Source organism: Balaenoptera physalus (assembly GCF_965194825.1).
Source record: "Balaenoptera physalus genome assembly, chromosome: 12".
Lineage (NCBI taxonomy): Eukaryota > Metazoa > Chordata > Mammalia > Artiodactyla > Balaenopteridae > Balaenoptera > Balaenoptera physalus.
This window is the reverse complement of record NC_138897.1, coordinates 29645756-29664466: the sequence shown is the minus strand read 5'-3', so window position 1 is coordinate 29664466 and position 18711 is coordinate 29645756. Positions and strand designations below refer to the sequence as shown.

At 39.6% G+C, this 18711-nt stretch overlaps 1 protein-coding gene across 4 annotated transcripts in view; it reads left to right on the top strand.

Moving 5' to 3' along the window:
• The window catches only part of SETBP1 (SET binding protein 1), a 407558-nt gene that overhangs the window by 14985 nt on the left and 373862 nt on the right, over positions 1-18711 (top strand). For all 4 annotated transcript variants that reach the window (XM_082415831.1, XM_082415829.1, XM_082415833.1 and 1 more), the window contains exon 1: positions 1-18711. This exon is cut by the window's left edge and continues 14985 nt beyond it. The gene's annotated coding sequence lies outside the window, so the exon portion shown is untranslated.

Here is an 18711-nt window from a genome sequence, read left to right as displayed (position 1 = left end):
GTACTTTGAGCTCATGGAACATAACAGAAAGTAGGAAAATATTAACTTAATAAAGAAGCTGGGAAAGGGTGTGGGATGGGGGAAGGTGCAATGGTAACGCCCCAGTTCTAGCAGTTCCAGGAGTTCTCAGGAGGGGGTCTCATGTTGCCTAAAAACCTTCTTTTCAATTTTACCTAGAACCTTAAAGATTAACTCATTATTTGCACCACAGAAACTTTGTCATAAGAGATAAGTCTTCAGCTAACTATTGGTTATCTGTACCCTAGAACTAAAACTTGGTGACAATATCTTAACACAATTAAATCAGTTTACGGAGAGTCGTTTCATTTGATGAGCGACATAGTTTGAGCTAGGAAGTGTCCTTTAATAATATAAATTCTTCCTTGTTAAAGAACAATTCAAAAGTAAGAAATGTGTACTGACTTTGGAATTCAAGGACAACAAAATTTTACTTCTGTCTAAAGTAGTCTTTAAAATACTGAGAAGTCATTATTATTATACTATGAGAGTACTGAGGGACAGGAATATTAGCATGACATCCTGATGAAGAGGTCTGATTGGTTAGGTAACTGAGTAAAGTGAACCCTAAACTAACAGAAACTGCAAGACAGTAGTTTCTCCATGTAAAATCAAAATCTGGGTAGGTGATTCTGACTGGTATAGTGCTCCAGTATATGTGTATAACCTGGTATAGTGTCAGGCTTCTACCTTGTTGCTTTATAGTGCATAGTCTCATCCTCATGGTCCAAGACAGCAGCACCTGCATTCTAGGTATTAGAATAGGGAAAAGGAATGTCAGGAAAAACATTTCACATGCCTCTATTACTTTCATCACACTGGCCACACCCGGAAGCAAAAGTAGCTGGAAGTAAAATCTTTATTCCTAGTGTTCATCAAAAATGTGGAGATTCTATTATTTGGGGGACTAATGAATGAATTGATTTTAGGACTAGCAGTATCTACTACAAGTCCTATAAAGAATTAGGCAACAAAGAACGAGAAGCCATCAGAGCTCCATGTGTGCACATGATTGTGTGGGAGGGTATGCATATTGTTTGTATTTCCTGTGGCATCTTGTATTAAATGTCTCCTGACTGAAGGGATTTCCTGTTAGAGACAAGACATGTATGTGAAGAAAAATGCCTAGAGAAATAGGTAGGAAATGAGTCAATAAGTGATTAAAATGGAAAATGCAATGGTTCTTCAGAGCTAAAGGCTTCCGTGGAAGATTTCTGGGAGGAGCTGAGGCCTGAGCAAAGCCCAAAAGAAAGCTGATGCTCATAGGCAGAGAAGAGGACGAAAAGACTGGGGAAGAGACATACAATAAACAACGGCATTGAAAGGAAGGTTGGGCTTCAATATCCCTGTTGCATTGCATAAGACAGCCATTTTCCATCTTTAGTTCCTGTCTTTTCTAAAACGTCTTTATTTATTTATTATTTTTTAAGTTTATAAAATTATTATTTTAATCTCCAAGACCTTAAGCTTTCTGTAATGTGTACAGAATATAAAATGATACAAAGTTATGAAATATTTATTTAATACAAATATTTATTCAATGCCCAACCTGCACCTAATACCATGTTAAGATTCATGGCTCCATTCATAATCCTCCCTCTAAGAATCATGCAAATTATTCAAATGAAGATCTTAAGGGAATATATAAAATTACAAGATGTTTAGTTTATAAAATCAGATAAAATAAAAATAGGAATGAACTGAGATATGTGGTCTAAACAAAATCAAAATTGATAATTAATCTGAATTAACCAGGTAATAGAAAAGGGAGGGTTATTAGGTTAAAAAAAAATAATAAAAGCTAGATTAATTTAGAATTATCTCCTCTTGCCTTTGTCTCTGAAGTATGAGAAAAGATTTCCTTCTTTCCTTTCTCCTCCTTTCTTTTATTTCTTCCTTTTTACTTCCTCTATATAAGCATTACCATTAGATTATAAATTTGGGAAAAGCCAGGATTATATCTATCTTCTTTGTTGCTGTACTTTCAGTGTTCAGCTGAAACTATATATATTTATATGCATATATATATATATGGATTGAAGAATATTATTTATGAATAAAATACCCAGGAATAAACTTAACCAAAGAGTCAAAAGACCTATACTCTGAAAACTATAAAACGTTGATAAAGGAAATTGAAGGTGATTCAAAGAAATGGAAAGATATCCCAAGCTCTTTGATCAGAAGGATCAGTATTATTAAAATGGCCAAATTATCCAAATCAATCTACAGATTTAATGCAATTCTTTTCAAAATACAGAACATTTTTCACAGAAATAGAACAAATAATCCTAAAATTTATATGGAACCACAAAAGACCCCAAATTGCCAAAGCAATCCTGAGGAAAAAAAGAACAAAGCTGGAGGTATAGCCATCCCAGACTTCGGACTATACTACAAAGCTACAGTAATCAAATACAGACACATAAACCAATGGAACAGAATAGAGAGCCCAGAAATAAACCTCCACACCTACCTTCAATTAATCTATGACAAAGGATGCAAGAATATACAATGGAGAAAAGAGAATCTCTTCAACAAGGGATGCGGGGAAAGAAGGACAGCTACATGTAAAACAATTAAAACATAAACTCGAAATACTTTAAAGACCTGAATGTAAGACACAGTACCATAAACTCTTAGAAGAGAACATAGGTGAAACACTCCTTGCCATAAATTGTAGCAATATTTTCTGAGATCAGGCTCCCAAGGCAAAAGAAATAAAAGCAAAAATAAACAAATGGGACCTAATCAAACTTAAAAGCTTTTGCACACCAAAGGAAACCATCAACAAAATGAAAAGACAACTTATGGAATAGAAGAAAATATTTGCAAATGATACAACCAATAAGAGATTAATATCCAAAATATACAACCATCTCATTCAACTCAATATCAAAAACAACAAACAACCCAATCAAAAAAATGTGCAGAAGAGCTGAACAGACATTTGTCTGAAGAAGACATACAGATGACAAACAGGCACAGGAAAAGATGCTCAACATCACTAATTATTAGAGAAATGCAAATCAAAACCACAATAAAGTATCACCTCACACCTGTCAGAATGACTATAATCAAAAAATCTACAAATAATACGTGTTGGAGAAGATGTGGAGGAAAGGGAATTCTCGTATACCATTGGTGGGAATGTAAATTGGTGCAGCTACTATGGAGAACAGTATTGACATTCCTCAGAAAGCTAAAAATAAAATTGCCATATGATCCAGCAATCCCACTTTTGCTTATATATACACAGAAAATAAAAACAGTAATTCAAAAAGATACATGCACCCCAATGTTCATAGCAGCACTATCCACAATAACCAAGACATGGAAGCAACCCAAGTGCCCATCAACAGACAGTTGGCTTAAGAAGATGTGAGATAGATATGTGTGTGTGTGTGTGTGTGTGTGTGTGTGTGTGTGTGTAATGGAATATTATTCAGCCATAAAAAAGAATGAAATATTGCCATTTGAAGCAACATGGATGGACCTAAGGAATATTACGCTTAGTGAAATAAGTCAGACAGAGAAAGACATATACTATATGATATTACTTAAATGTGGCATCTAAAAAATAATATGAATGAATGTATATACAAAGCAGAAACAGACTCACAGACATAAAAAACTTACAGTTACCAAAAGGGAAAGGGAAGGGGGAGGTACAAATTAGGAGTATGGTATTAACAGATACAGACTACTATACATAAAATAGATAAGCATCAAGGATTTACTGTATAGCACAGGAAATTATATCCAATATTTTGTGATAACCTATAATGGAACATAATCTGCAAAAAAACTGAATTCCTATGCTGTACACTTGAAACTAACACAATATTGTAAATCAACTATATTTCAATTTTAAAAAAGAATATTATTTATGTAACACACATAAATACAAACCCAAATATATATAATTGACAATAAGCTCATCAACAAATTTTTTTGCAAAAGCCAAAGCTTTTTGTTTCTATTTAAAAAATGACTCAAAGCATCTCAGAAATGCATGCATGCATACAGGTCAATAGTAAGAAATCTGAGGTATATATTACCTAGCAAAATTATTTCAAATTTTTGAATCATGAGCCTACATGCGAGTGTATAAGAGGCTACTTAACCCTTTTCAAAATGCAAATATAATTCACTATATATTTGTTGTCTTTTTCTATTAATTTCCGCTATGATTATTTTTTAATCTTTATTATTTCCTTTCTCCTACTAGTATTGGCTGATTTTGCTGTGCTTTTTCCTAACTTCTATAGCTGCATAATGGGATTGTGATCTTTCAGGCTCTGCTGTTTTCTACTACATACATTTAGGACTATAAATTGCACTCCATGCATGTCTTTAGCTGTATTCCGAAAGTTTCAATATGGTGTATTTTAGTTATTATTTAGCTCTAATCTATCACTGTGATTTTTTTCTTTGAGCTATTTAGAAGTATATTGTTTAATTTCCAAACATATGGGATTTTATGTTATTTCTGGGCTATCTCTTTGTTCTTAATTTCTAGTTAATTCCATTTTGTCATAGATCATTCTCTGAACTGTAGAATGTTTTAATCCTTTGAAAAATGTTAAATCACTGCTATATAGTTCATGTTCCAGGCATATCTTTTCTGTATTTTTTATTAGTCTATGCTTTAGTCTGGATCCCTTTTGTTGACCTAACTTCCAGTTTACCATTCCTCTCTTAAATTGTATCTAGTTGGCCTTTAAACCCATTTATAGAGAACTTACTTTCTGTTTCTGAGTTTTCTTCTTCTAGAATTTCTGTTTCTTTTTTCAGTGAAAAGTATGGATCTGGTGAAATTCTGCAACTTTTCTTTTTTTTTCTTAATATGCTAATCACAATTATTTTATAGTCCATGTCTGATAATTCCAAATCTGGATCAACTTTTACTCAGTTTTAATTGTCTATTTTTTCTTTTCTCCATCTCCTTGAATGCCTGCTAACTTTTGATTGATGCCACATCTGGCATGTGTATAAAGATTACGGAAGTTCTAATTCATGTTATTTTCCTCCAGAGAGAATGTTCTTTTGATTCTTACAGGCTGTTCACTTTAATTTAATCAGATATTGAATTAATTTGGAGCTGGGCTTCTAATATTGTAAGGCCTAGTATTTTTTTAGTTTACCCTTACTCCTAAAATGAGAGCCTTCTAGGATTCCAAATGAAAGCGTGGGAATATTTACCAGAATCCATCCTTCTCAGTGGGGCCTGAATTGGAATATTTTTATTCCCATGCTACATATTCCTTAGGAATCATCACATTCTGTGAGAGGAAAATAAGTACAAGAGCTTACTTCTCTGTGTTGTACTTCTCTCTGTGACTCTGGCTCCTCAAGTCCTGGCTGCCTTGGAAGTCCTAAACTCCTCTTTTTGTCTCCCAGCCTCATGACATACTCAGACCCTACTCAGCTTTTCTGCTTTTTAGTTACTCCTTTCTGCTTGGTTGCTCGGACTTTTACTCCATGTAGGGCTTCTGAATCAGCAAATGTCTTGAGGGAACAAAACAGTGCAGAGTATCTGGCTTTCCTCAACACCTTTTCCTTCTTTTGGGGATCATGACACTTCAGGTTTTGGCTTCCTTAGATGCCATCAAATGCCTTCAAACAGATGTGCTTTGTTCTTAGAGGGTGGGTAGGTATGATACAAGCCACTTCATTAGAGCCAGAAGTAGAAGTCTATTTATCTCTCCACATAACCAAAAGCCTACTGTAAGTCAGTGTAAATCATAATCTTAAGCTCTGCTTAGCCAGTGGAGACATGTAGAAGGGTAGAGAGAGCTTGGGAATATCATTACTAGAGTAGAGGGGATAAAAATTGGGAGGAGCCTGGCTGGAGGTTGCAAATCATCTGATATCTACCACCGTAGAAAATGATTAAGCTAGCCATTGCCTTCCCTGGCCAAAGCTCTTGACTGTTCTGAGCTGACCTGCTCTTCGTCTCTGGGCTTCTCTTTCCTACCTCTGCAAGGTCAGAGTCTCCTAACTCAGTATACATGGGCAGGTAGAACGCCATGTTTCTGGCAGCCCCTCTTTAGGGTGGTAAGGACTAGGCAGACAAGTATTTTAACCGCACTGTAGAAAGGGATTGGTGATAAATACAGAAAATAACCCATGCAGAAGATTGTGGGGCAGTGGTGGTGGTGGTAGGTATCAGTTGTTGGGGAGGAGTTGCAGCAAGAGAGAAATCTATGGTAAGGAAAGTCTCTAGCAGTAGTTGCTATTCAATAAATACTTTGACAATGCTGAAGTAAAATGCTTGTTTCTCTTCCTGATTCACTTAAAATCCACTGGCAAAACAGAACACTTGTATTCATACTAATTCATACTAATCCATATTCAATTAGATAATAATTCTAATTTTTTCTAAGTTAGCAAATTTTAAAAATTTACTCTTGAAACCAACTAACTAAAAGCTAGACCCTGGGTAGAAGCTGTTTCCTAATATAAATGAAATTGTATTTACAACATATAAGGACATTTTTAACAACATCTCTCACTCTGCCACCTCAGTTCTTCTGCTGGTATCTTCCTCACCTTTCCATAATAGACAGATTGATTTCTACATAAAAGTTCAACCACTGCAGTCTCTCCATTCTCTTCTTTAACCTATAGGGCGATTCTTAGAATCCAATCATTGTGCAAGTAATGTTGGGGCCGACTGACATGATCTGATGCTGAATATTTGATTTCCTCCCAGGATAGTCTATTCCTGTACTAATACTTGACAGGACTCACTGCCCATTCTGACTACCAGTGTCCCTCCATTTGAGTTTCAGAGCCAGAGATACTTTCTTGGGCATCACCACTCTACAGTGGGTTCAGAAGACTCCACTTTAGCTTTAATCTCTATTATGACTACCATTTCTAATGAACTGGTTTGATCTGGGTCCCTTTCTTACTCTGACAATCTCCTCTTTCTCCCAAGCCATGAACAGATCTCGCAGATGTTACCTGCAGAGTTCTGCTGCCCTGGATTCACATTCATCATGCTCTGCCTACCTGTTGGCACACCCACAACTTTATCTTTGACCCTTTATAGAAGTTGTGACTAAACATTTATATCTCACTTGGACGCTTGCCCTGCCTATATGGCTGATCCACTGCTTTCAGAGGGCTTCCCCCCCAAAGTCTGCCACACCTTCTGAACAGATATAACACTAAGCTCTGACCCTTTTCACACCTATCCTGGCACAACTAATAAATATATGAATCTTTAGATAAGAAATAGAATTGCTTTTTATCAGTCTTGTGTCTGAACTAGCGAAAATGCTTAGTCACCACTTTCACAAGGAGGCACCCTTATTTAAAGAACAGCATTATATAAACAAGCCAATGCTTATCTTATGCACTAAGGTTAAACAAAATTAAATTTTATTAATTTTCTCATTTCATTTATCCTTTGTTCTTTCAAACTTGAGTATATTAGTTTGAGATAATAGTATTATGTGTCACAACTCTGCAACTATATACAGGTTGCTCCCATGGTTAAAGCGTTAGATACAGATAGTAATAATCTCCAAAGGATGGTATATCACCATAAGCAGAATTTTGAGTTACCTGAAGAAATGATAGTTCATACAGAAGACAGAGAAAGATAATCTAACACTACTATATGTAAAATTGACAAACAAGGACCTACTGTATAGAAGAGGGAATGATATTCAATATCTTGTAATAACCTATAACGGAAAAGAATCTGAAAAAGAATATATATATATGAATCACTTTGCTGTACACCTGAAACTAACACCTAACACAACATTGTAAACCAATTACACTTCAATTTTTTAAAAAAAGATAATCTAGGTGGGTAAGATAAGTGGAAACTATTCCCATCTGCCTATTTGCCATCCCGTTAACCACTGTGCTTAGTATTTTATACACATTATCTTATTGTCTAGAGAGAAGGAATTGACTGTTGAGAAACTGAGAACTAGGGTGGAACTACAAATACACCCACACATAATTTAATTGATTGTAGAAAAGTCTTAGGGCCCGATGGGCATTCATCCTGCATGCCAGTTTCTTCTAATTTTAAATAGCAGATGATACAGATTGATTACAGACAATATAATCAAATATGGGTACCCAAATATTGTCTACAAGGGAAATCATTTACTTATAATACTATGTGAGATGTTCAGAAAATGATTGCCTTGGTAAAATTAACTGAGGATCTGGATAAGCAAAGTTGTAAGTTATTGTACTTGGTCACCATTTCTGATTGAACTTAGAATCATCTTGAATCAACTTCTCTGCAGACCTGAAACTAAAGCTTGTGAGTTCCTGTCTAGATTGAGAGTGCCTCCCATGTTGAGATGGTATACTACCCTTCTTTATACATCTCATAGTGCTTATCATTATGCCCTACACCCAGTGGCTTACAAGATGGATGGATGAATCCTATATCTTTCAATATGAATATATGACATTATAATAATTGATTTTGCTTTACCAACTGTTTTCAGAAATATCCGACATGCAAGTATCATACTTACAGCTTATTCTTTACTTCTCTAAATATTTTTTCTTCTACTTTCCTCTAATATGTCTTCTTACTCTCAATTATTACAAGACAAAAATTAGAGTAATTGCTGAGAGAATATCAGTCTAACCATGAAGCATTCAACCCTATTTTCTTTCCTCTGGGCTACAATTTGGAGTAAAAATGGACAATCACAAAAGTATATGCCAAATTATTTTCTCAAAGAGAACATGCCCAAATCTCCCTGTTTTGGAGGTTCATGGGTATGCCCATTTGGTGAACCTCCTAATTCTTTGTTCTCTTTTTTCCTAGTCTGAGTTGGTCTGCAGAGGGTACAGCTAAAGCCCAGGCAGCTGAGTATAATGGGAAGGGCTCTGGAATTGCCAGTCCAGTGTGCTGGTTTCTAAACCTGGCTTTGTCACCTGCATGGAAATTTGGGAAATTTATCAGTTTATCTTTCTGGTTCTCAATTTTGTCTCATCTCTAAAATGAATTTCTTGGTCCAAATGATCCCTAAAGGACCTGCCAGCTCTATAATTCAAAGTTTTAATGTTACTATGATTTTTTTTATTAAGAAGGCTGAAATCAACAAGCTCATTCAATACATTCTAAAGAGGTGATTTAAGGAACATCCAGGTGTCTCTGTGCTGCTTCCTGGCTACGCAGTATTGCAATAGAGCAGCTGTATGGGTCTGTGAATAAGAGGGTGGGCTCTGGACTCAGACTACTGAGCTTCAAAGCCCAGTTCCACAAACTAGTGCTGTAACTTTTTTTTTTTTTTTAACATCTTTATTGGAGTATAATTGCTTTAAAATGGTGTGTTAGTTTCTGCTAGTGCTGTAACTTTGAGCACTTTGTTTCAGCTTCCTTAGCTGGTTCCATTTCATGGCCCTTGTGCTGAATCATTTGCAGCTGGGTTTGAACCAAAGCCATTTTGAAGATCTGTCTAGTGTCAAGATCCAGAGCACTATATTTGATAGGTGTACTGACATTAATAGCTTAACTATCAAGGGGCAAAGAGGGATTCTGTGGATTCCAACTCAAGTATAGAATGAACCCATTGGTGAAGAAGCATGGCTTAAATTAATGTTTACCCAAGCTGTCCTCCCCATATGAGCATTAGGTCTTTCTAATGTTCGTATGACGTTGGTCAAGCCAGGAGACAACTCCAAACAGCAATAATGAGCTGGCACTTCCACCTGCTTATAATTTATCACATGGTAAAACTGAGCTACCCATACTGAACTACCCAGCTTCCTCTTGAACTATGTCCTATTTTTTTTTTCAGGCAGTTCAAGTTGACTGTAAAGGTTTCTATTTTAACTGTAGCTTACTTGGATTTCTTATTCTTTTCAACTCTTAGTTTCATAGCATCATGTGGATAGACAGCACTTTAAAGATCATCTCACCTAATCTCTTTCCTATGAGGGAATCCCTTCTGCAACTTCACATTTGTCAGTAGCAGGCACAGTTTGTATTATCTCTTGTATTTTTAATTTACTAATTCACATGTAATCTTGTCTGCCAAAATTTGATTGCAGGCTGCATGAGGTCAGGGAAAAGCTGCGTACAGAAGATTCTCCTGCTATTAGCAGATAGAGTTGGCCTTGGGCAAGAGGTTAAGAATGAGTCAATCTAGTCTTCAGGTTCAACCACTAAGAAATGAAGAGGCTGGAATGACAGTCGGGTTCTAACATTGCCTGGGTCTCTTTTGCTAGGCTGAAATTTCTCAAGGTAAAGGACATATCTTAATAGTTTTTGTATGCCTAGTACAAAGTACAGGTCAAACACAGTAGGTTCTCTATGAAAGTTTATTGACAAAAAACTATGCTATGTATCTTCTGTACTTTTTTATAGTATCTAGCATAATCTTGGCCACATACGTCTTTTCATACATTATCTCATTTAACTGCACTTAATCCTCACTAAAACCCTAAAGATTTGATGCTACTAGGAGTAGGCATATTTTTCAGATGAAGAAGACCAAGTCTTCTAGAAGTAGAAGATCAAGAAGAAGATCAAGGTTACTAGAAGTAGCCTGTCTAGTTTTTCTCAGAGTGAGTCAAACCCAAGCCTGTCTAACCTCAAAGCTCAAGTTCTTCCCATGTTGCAAGATGACCTTGGTGCTGGAAACCTAAGTTTTCTGAGAGTTTTAGCTCTTCATTCTAAATATTCCTGGAGTTCAAGTCCAGCCCAGACCCCATCATAGATACACTCCCTATAGTCCTCCTGAAGAAATGCTTAAGGCTGCAGAGGCATGTGTGTGCCAGCCCCTTGGCCACAGTCATGGGTCCCAGGGATGTCCCTTTGATGCACTGGGAGGCAATCAGATATTTTTCTATGAGGATATGGAATCACAGAAAGGATGGCAGGTTTTCATGGAGGATAGGGTAAACTAAAGTCAGATAAATGCCAAAGTTGTGAAGGAGCAAAACGAAGCATCTTGCAGAGAGAATTTGTCTCTGAAAGGATAAAACAGATTAAAAGAGGCACAGACAAGAGACAGTGTGACCCTGGAGAGGGAGAGAGAGAGGAGCTGCCTGGCAACTTCCCAGTTCCCACAAGGCCTGGTATACTTCCTATTTTTGCCTTCCATGAGGTTTCTCTTTAGCCTTTCAATAAATTCCCTTCAATATAAACAAGCCATCCTTACAACACATTTCTGTGCATACCTCTGTCTGTTTTGGCCCAAGTAGGTGGATTTTTAGGGGCAATGAAGAGCCTACATCCCCTGTGGTATTCCTCCCAGATCTCCTTTCGGCTCCTGTGCCATACACAGTGATATAAACATAAATTCCTTATAGCTGGGCTCCTAAGGCTCAGTTAAGAATTGGGAACATTCCAAATCTTGCTGCAGATGTGGGGCACTCTGAAATCACAGTGAAAAAAATGTGCCAGGGAGCCAGAAAACCCAGAAGAATGCTCCTTCCCCCACATTTCAAGTAGTGAAAGCTGGTCTCTTGGAGCATCTGCAGAAAGAACCACATGATAAGAAATCTTCCTGTAGTGAATTTCTTGCAACCAGGAAGGCAAGGATTCCAAAACTGCAATCCAGTCATTGTCAGACCTGGAATTCCCTTCCTGGGACAATTACATTTTGTTCCTGCTTAGCTCCTTGTTGCTTAGCAACCACAGTAGCATAAGGGGAAGCCACTGGAGAGAAGAGCCCTTTCCAAAGTGGGGCTGGGGTGGGAGTAATCAGGGGTAGAAATTGCCTTCTCACTTCCTAGAAGAGAGAAAAATACATTGTGATCCTCAGAGGGGGTAGAATTAGGCTGCATCCAGAGGCAGTCATTTAAATGTCCACATCATATTTAATTATCAAAACCAGTATTTGAACAGAATTATTTAACTTGCAATGTAACTTTATATCTGATATTTCCTGTAAGACTCATGATGATTGATACCTTAGGATAAGATTATGGTTCTCAGTTTATACATGAAGAAACTAAGGTAGAGGGGGCTGAAATAATGTCTTCAGCTTCACCCAGCCAGTTAATGGGCAGAACAGGACTAGAGTCCAAGTTTACCAGTTTCTATCTCTCCACTGTAGCTTTTATTGATTGATTGATTCTTTCTTTCATTTTTCATGATATAAAACCAATGTTAATCTAATATACATGGATAAGCTTGATGGTGTTAAAATACTAGAATTTTAAATAACTATTGCTCCAAACTCACCCCATACCCTTCACTGTATCATCATCCTGTCCCTCCTGAACCTCCAAAGGGTCCAAAAACTAAGGATATATCAACTGGCTGAGCAAGGCCATGTGTCAGTATATATTCTGACCAATTAGCTCCATGTCATATTGACTGTTAAATATTTTTGACATTCCATGAACTCTTACTGGATGTACACTGGGCTCCAGGTACAATTTTATTCAGTGACGATACAGAGGTATAATGCAAAGCCCTTGACCTCAAGCAGTTCACAGATTGTGGTTGGGGGAAGTGAGAAATAAGGGTATACAATCTTTTCCTGAACACTTCTCATGGCACGGAGCTCATTTCTATTTAAGATGATCTGTTCTCTTAGGTCCAATCATGGAATCATCTTACGTTCCATTATACTGAGCTGAGATTTGCCTCCTCATTACCTGAGCTGATTGGTGCTTGCTATGCCCTATAGAGCAGAGTCAAACAAACTAATTCTTATTATTTTCCCAAAATGTCTTTCTTACATTTAAGGACAGCTTTCACATCCCACTCTGACTGTTCCCAATATGTTCTCACTGTCCTATTGGGACTCTCTTGTGTCCCGGAGTCAAAAATGGAGAGAATTCTACAGCTGGCTTGGTCCTCAGAAGACTTTAAGATACCCTTCCTTTTTCAAAAGTGGGATCCTAGAGTCAGAGAGATGAGAGGACTTTCCAAATAAGCTTAGAAGTTAGTCTCCTTAACAATTTGGTCTGTGGTCTTTTCATTACATCATTGGAACATACTCCCAATCTTTACATTTCCAGAATTGCCCCCAAACTCCAAAAATCACTACAATTCACTGTGGCTGTCACCTCCGTTGGTTAGGTACAACTTCTTTAATGCTACCTAACCTAAGAGGATAGGAGCTTTCTAAGTATCCTGATCACATTGTGGGGCATGCCCTTTCTATTGGGTCAGTGATTATCAATGCTGGTTGCATATTAGAAGCACCCAGGGCATTTATTATTATTAAGACCAATTAAATCAATATGGGTCTCAAGCATCAGTAATTCCCTCAGGTAATTCTGGTTCACAGTAAGTGTTGAGAAGCACTACATTAGATAATACTACTTCATTTTCTAAAAAGGTGAGAATCAATACAGTATTTGAACTGAAGAAGGGAAGATGACTGGCTCTGAGGATTTGATTATACAATTTGATCTCAGCTTCTTACAATGGAATAATGGATGCGTTTGACTCATTTCTTTCTACCTTTAGTTTCAGAGATGTGAAAATGACATGACCAACCTTTGTACTTTGAACTACACATTGCTTGTATATATGCCTTTTATCTAGCTCTCAAGCCATGTAGGGACATGATTAACTTGCAGCTCCTTGCCGTATCTCTGGTGTGGAGCCTGGAGTGAGGGGGTACTATTACGGTCATTTTACCAGTTAGTCACAGGGATGCCTAAAGCATAGAGCAACAGCCCAGCTGGCAGCAAGTCAGTTATTTGGTGATATCAGGGGGACATTTATTCTTGCCTATATTTATTGACATTGCGTGTGCAAGGAACAGCCCTGTCCTCAAAACTTTTATCTTTGGTTGGAAAAACAGGTTATAGGGGAAAAAAAGGTATATGTGTAAAAAGTGGAAAAAGAAATGTGGATGTTAAATAGATATTGGGTTGGCCAAAAAGTTCGTGTGGTTTTTTTCCATAAGATGGCTCTAGTAGCACTTAGTTGTCATGAACTTCGTTCGAAACAATTTTGTTAGATTGTATTGTGACAACTGTCATATCAGCATGCATTTAATAAAAACTTATCAAAATTGGTGAATTTCTGTGTAGCCATTTTAATATTGAAGATGGAAGAAAAAAAGCAACATTTTCGGCATATTATGCTTTATTATTTCAAGAAAGGTAAAAGCGCAACAGAAATGCAAAAAAAATAGATTTGTGCAGTGTATGGAGAAGGTGCTGTGACTGATCAAACATGTCAAAAGTGGTTTGTGAAGTTTCGTGTTGGAGATTTCTCGCTGGACGATGTTCCACAGTCAGGTAGACGAGTTGAAGTTGATAGCGATCAAATTGAGACATTAACTGAGAACAGTCAATGTTATACCACGCAGGAGATAGCTCACATACTCAAAATATCCAAATCAAGCGTTGAAAATCATTTGCACCAGCTTGGTTATGTTAATCGCTTTGATGTTTGGGTTCCACATTAGTTAAGTGAAAAAAACCTTCTTGACCGTGTTTCCACATACGAATCTCTACTTAAACATAATGAAAACATTCCATTTTTAAAACAAATTGTGATGGGCGATGAAAAGTGGTTACTGTACAATAATGTGGAATGGAATAGATCGTGGGGTAAGTGAAATGAACCACCACCAACCACACCACAGGCCAGTCTTCATTCAAAGAAAGTGGTGTTGTGTATATGGTCGGATTGGAAGGGAGTCCTCTATTATGAGCTCCTTCCAGAAAACCAAACAATTAATTCCAACAAGTACTGCTCCCATTTAGACCAACTGAAAGCAGCACTGATGAAAGGCGTCCAGAATTAGTCAACAGAAAACATATAATCTTCCATCAGGATAATGCAAAGACCACATGTTTCTTTGATGACCAGGAAAAAACTGTTACAACTTGGCTGGGAAGTTCTGATTCATCTGCCGTATTCACCAGACATTGTACCTTCGGATTTCCATTTATTTTGATCTTTACAAAATTCTTTTAATGGAAGAAATTTCAATTTCCTGGAAGATTGTAAAAGGCACCTGGAAGAGTTCTTTGCTCAAAAAGATAAAAAGGTTTGGAAAGATGGAATTACGAAGTTGCCTGAAAAATGGCAGAAGGTAGTGGAACAAAGTGGCGAATACGTTGTTCAATAAAGTTCTTGGTGAAAATGAAAAGTGTGTCTTTTATTTTTACTTTAAAACAGAAGGAAATTTTTGGCCAACCCAACCCGTAATAAATGTGCAGCAATTCTCAAGAAGATATGGTTTATGACTTCACCCTTCTACTATTTCTGCATCTGTGCTCTGTGTACTTTGTAAACATCTCCTTTCTGATATTTCCATATATTAGATGTAGTTAGAAGTTTGCATGTCAGTCTCTCCCACGGGGTTGTGAATTCTGAGTTTGAATCTCTAGTTGCTACCATCTTGTCTGGTATAATTCATGCTACATAATTATTTGCTGAGTGACTGCAAGATGCTGACATTGGAGACTGTAGGACTAAGAGATGTGTGTTGTGTGTATTCCCGTCAGCTGCTCAGATTGCCCCTTTATTTTCTCAAGGGTCCTGGGGCATTGGGAATAGGTATCTTAAAATTGCATGGCACTAATTTTCAGACCAACTTCTTTACCAGTTTCAGACTTTCTGTGTTTTAGGATCTGGTTCTCAGATAACCAAAAAGTGGCCTGCTAGGGAAAGAAGATAAGAACTCCTGTGATATTTAGCTAGGATTTGAATACAGGTCCCATTCCATCAATAAACATATTGTTCAGGGGTGTGGCTTTAGTTTTTTCAGGAATCCCTTATTATTATATACAAAAATTATATTATTATATTATTAATGTTATTATATGCTTAAAATTTAAAATATATCCAAAATACAGTATATGTAATGCATATTAGTATATGTAGATGTACATATATATATGTGCATATGTATGTGTGCTTTATATATAGCTATATAAAACAAAGAGTGAGAAGACCCCCCTTTCCTTCCCCTCCTCCCACCCTCATGATCAAAAAATGGGCTACATGTATGGAAGGAACATTGACTGAGAAGTCACAGGACATAGAGTCTGTTTATGGCTTTGCCTTAACTTAATGACTTGGAGCAGTCCACTGCATCTCTGTCTCTGTTTCCTCAATTTTAAGATGATGGGGTTTGACAAGGTGATCTCTCAGGTAAACGTTTACTGCACCATAATGCTGTAGACTTACCATCTATTACAGTGAATTTTTAATATGCCATGTGCTCTCTGAGCTGCTCTTCAAAGAAACACAACAACACAGGATGGAAGACCCTGTAAATATGCTAAGGTTAAGAAGGGAAGGGACTTGGGCAACAAGCTTTAGTTCTGGCTCAGATGACACCAGCCAGCCAAATGCTCATGGGCAAACCCTTCTGATTTCTGGAGCTCAGTTTCTCCATTTGGAAAGTGTAGGCAAAAACCCACACGCTATCTTAGTCCTCTGGGGGCTTTGGTATAGGATTTCAGAAAACTAGGTACAGAAGGAATCAGGCAAGGTCATCTGATTGCACAGAATCTTTGTTTTTGACATCAAAATTTGTGCCTAGATCTTTATTTCTATTATCAGTTCATATGCCCTGCTGATTTTTTTTTCTAATTAAACATTACCTTCTCACTAATAAAAACAATACTTCAGTATAGGGGTAACAGAAGACCTATTGAAACATTGCTCTAACAGAGGTCTTGCAGTGATGAGTAATAGAGGAAACGTTTTTGGCCAATCAGAACATTTCTCTGAAAAAAAGAAGACAGCAAGGGCACTTTGGTCAGAGGGCAGTGATCTGTTCAGAATCAGACTGAAGCTGATCCAGGGACATGGACCAGGATGGGAGTTACGGGGTCCTCAGAGCCAGTCTCCGTTGCTGTACTTCATTACATAGTTCCTGTGAAAAAGAGTGATGAGAGTGAAGAAGCTCTGTGACAGAATCCACACGAGCAGGCGACCCAGGTCTTCAGTGGCTGATGTGCTTGGTGGGAGTCATTCCCAATCACTACCAAATCATTCCTCAATCCAAAGTCCCAGAACTCTCAATATAAAACGTGGTAAGCAGGAGTTCTCCCACAATCCAAGTTTTGAGTAAACTCTACACAAGGTCTTTAAGCAAAACCACTTGCAAACCTTCCTGAATCTCTATCTGTCCTATAATGTAGACACACCCCTGAGGGGTTACATTCCTCAGTTGCCTGGGGTTGCAACTGAGTGGCCTGAATAGGTCCACTTTTGCAGCCCCAATACAAATAGTCAAAGAGATTAAAATACCACCATATTTTGTATGAACTGAAGACATTCCACCTTATTCTTTTCACCATCTTTAATAGAGAATTGCATGCCAACGTCATCTCTCAGTGTCTTTCCCCTCATCAACTGTCGAATTTTTGTGAATAACGAGAAAATGCACATAAGCATCTGAATGCATACATGTCGCTTAACAAAAATATAATCCCCTGAAATGTAATTACCAGGTTAAAAAAATGCACCCGGTTTCAGAGCCTATCACATCTCGCGCCTCGGCGCGCAGTTCCCCCAACACTGCTCCTGTTGTGTCAGATAGTGGCAGTGTTGAGCCCGGGAGCCGGTGCCGAGCCCGCGGCGGTCCCCGCGGCAGCCCAGTCTCCGCGGCGGACTCCGGCGCGCAGAGCCACTGGGCCTCGAGGGCGTAGGGGAGCGGGAGGGGCGCGAGGGCGGCGAGGGGTCCCCGGTCCGCCTCCACGAAGTGTTTTCCTTCTCCCCGGGCACAAGCCCCACTCCCTCCAATTGATCGAAATTCACAGAAATTCACTGCAGGAGGGTGAAGGGAGAGGTCGCTCGCCGGTTACTGGCTGTGCCTCCCCCGGCTCAAGTCGGGGAAGCGGCCCCCGATCGGTTGGGCGAGCGGTGTGGGTTCCCGCACCCCCTCCGAGGCAGATCGCGGGGTGGCTGTCCCCGTTCGGCTCCGCCGCGCTGCCGCTCCGATCCTCCCCCTCCCCCGCCCGCGCCCTCCCCCTTCCTTTCACTAGGACTCCGGGACTCGAGAGAGGGCGCGGGAGGCAGCCACTCGGGCCCGACCCCACTCCAGCGCTCGCCGGGGACGCGGGCGGGTGGCGAGGGGACGCGGCGGGGGCGCGGGGCGGGCGCGGCCATGGAGCGGCGGCGGCGGCGGCGGCGGCAGCACTAGCGACCGCGGGCGGACAAGCTGGCGAGCTGGGCCGCCCGGCGCCGCGGACCGAACTGCACAGCTCAGCAAAAGCGCCCTCGCCCTCCGCGCGCCGCCTCCTGCGAGCCCGAACCCGGCAACATTTTTTAAGGCTCCAATCCATCCTTTGAAGAAAAGAAAAAAAAAATAGCATTGATTGGAGAGACTGGGATATATATAATTTGGGGGGGTGGGGGGGCTCCTGCTAAAATTAGCCAGGCCCGCGGCGCGCGGTGTGCGAGTGTGTGCGTGCGGGCGTGTGTGTGTGTGAATGTGATTACTCCAGGACTCCTCGGGCTCCGGAGACGCCATTTTCCCCCTTGATATCTCTCTCCGTAAATCGGTGGCGCGGCGCAGGCGGCCGCGCCGGGCGGGAAGCGCGGGGCCGGCCGGGGCGCCCGCCGCTCGCCTCCGCCTCCGGGCGCCCGGGGGCCCCGGCGCCCCCCGAGCGAGGGTGGCCAGCCCGCGGCTCGCCGTGTGACAGATGCTCATCGCCATGGAGTTGCCGCAGCAGCACCTTCGGGGGCTCGGGCGAGCGACGGGAGCCGGGATCTGAGCGAGCGCCGGGGCCAGCGGAGCCGGAGTCGCCGGGACGTGG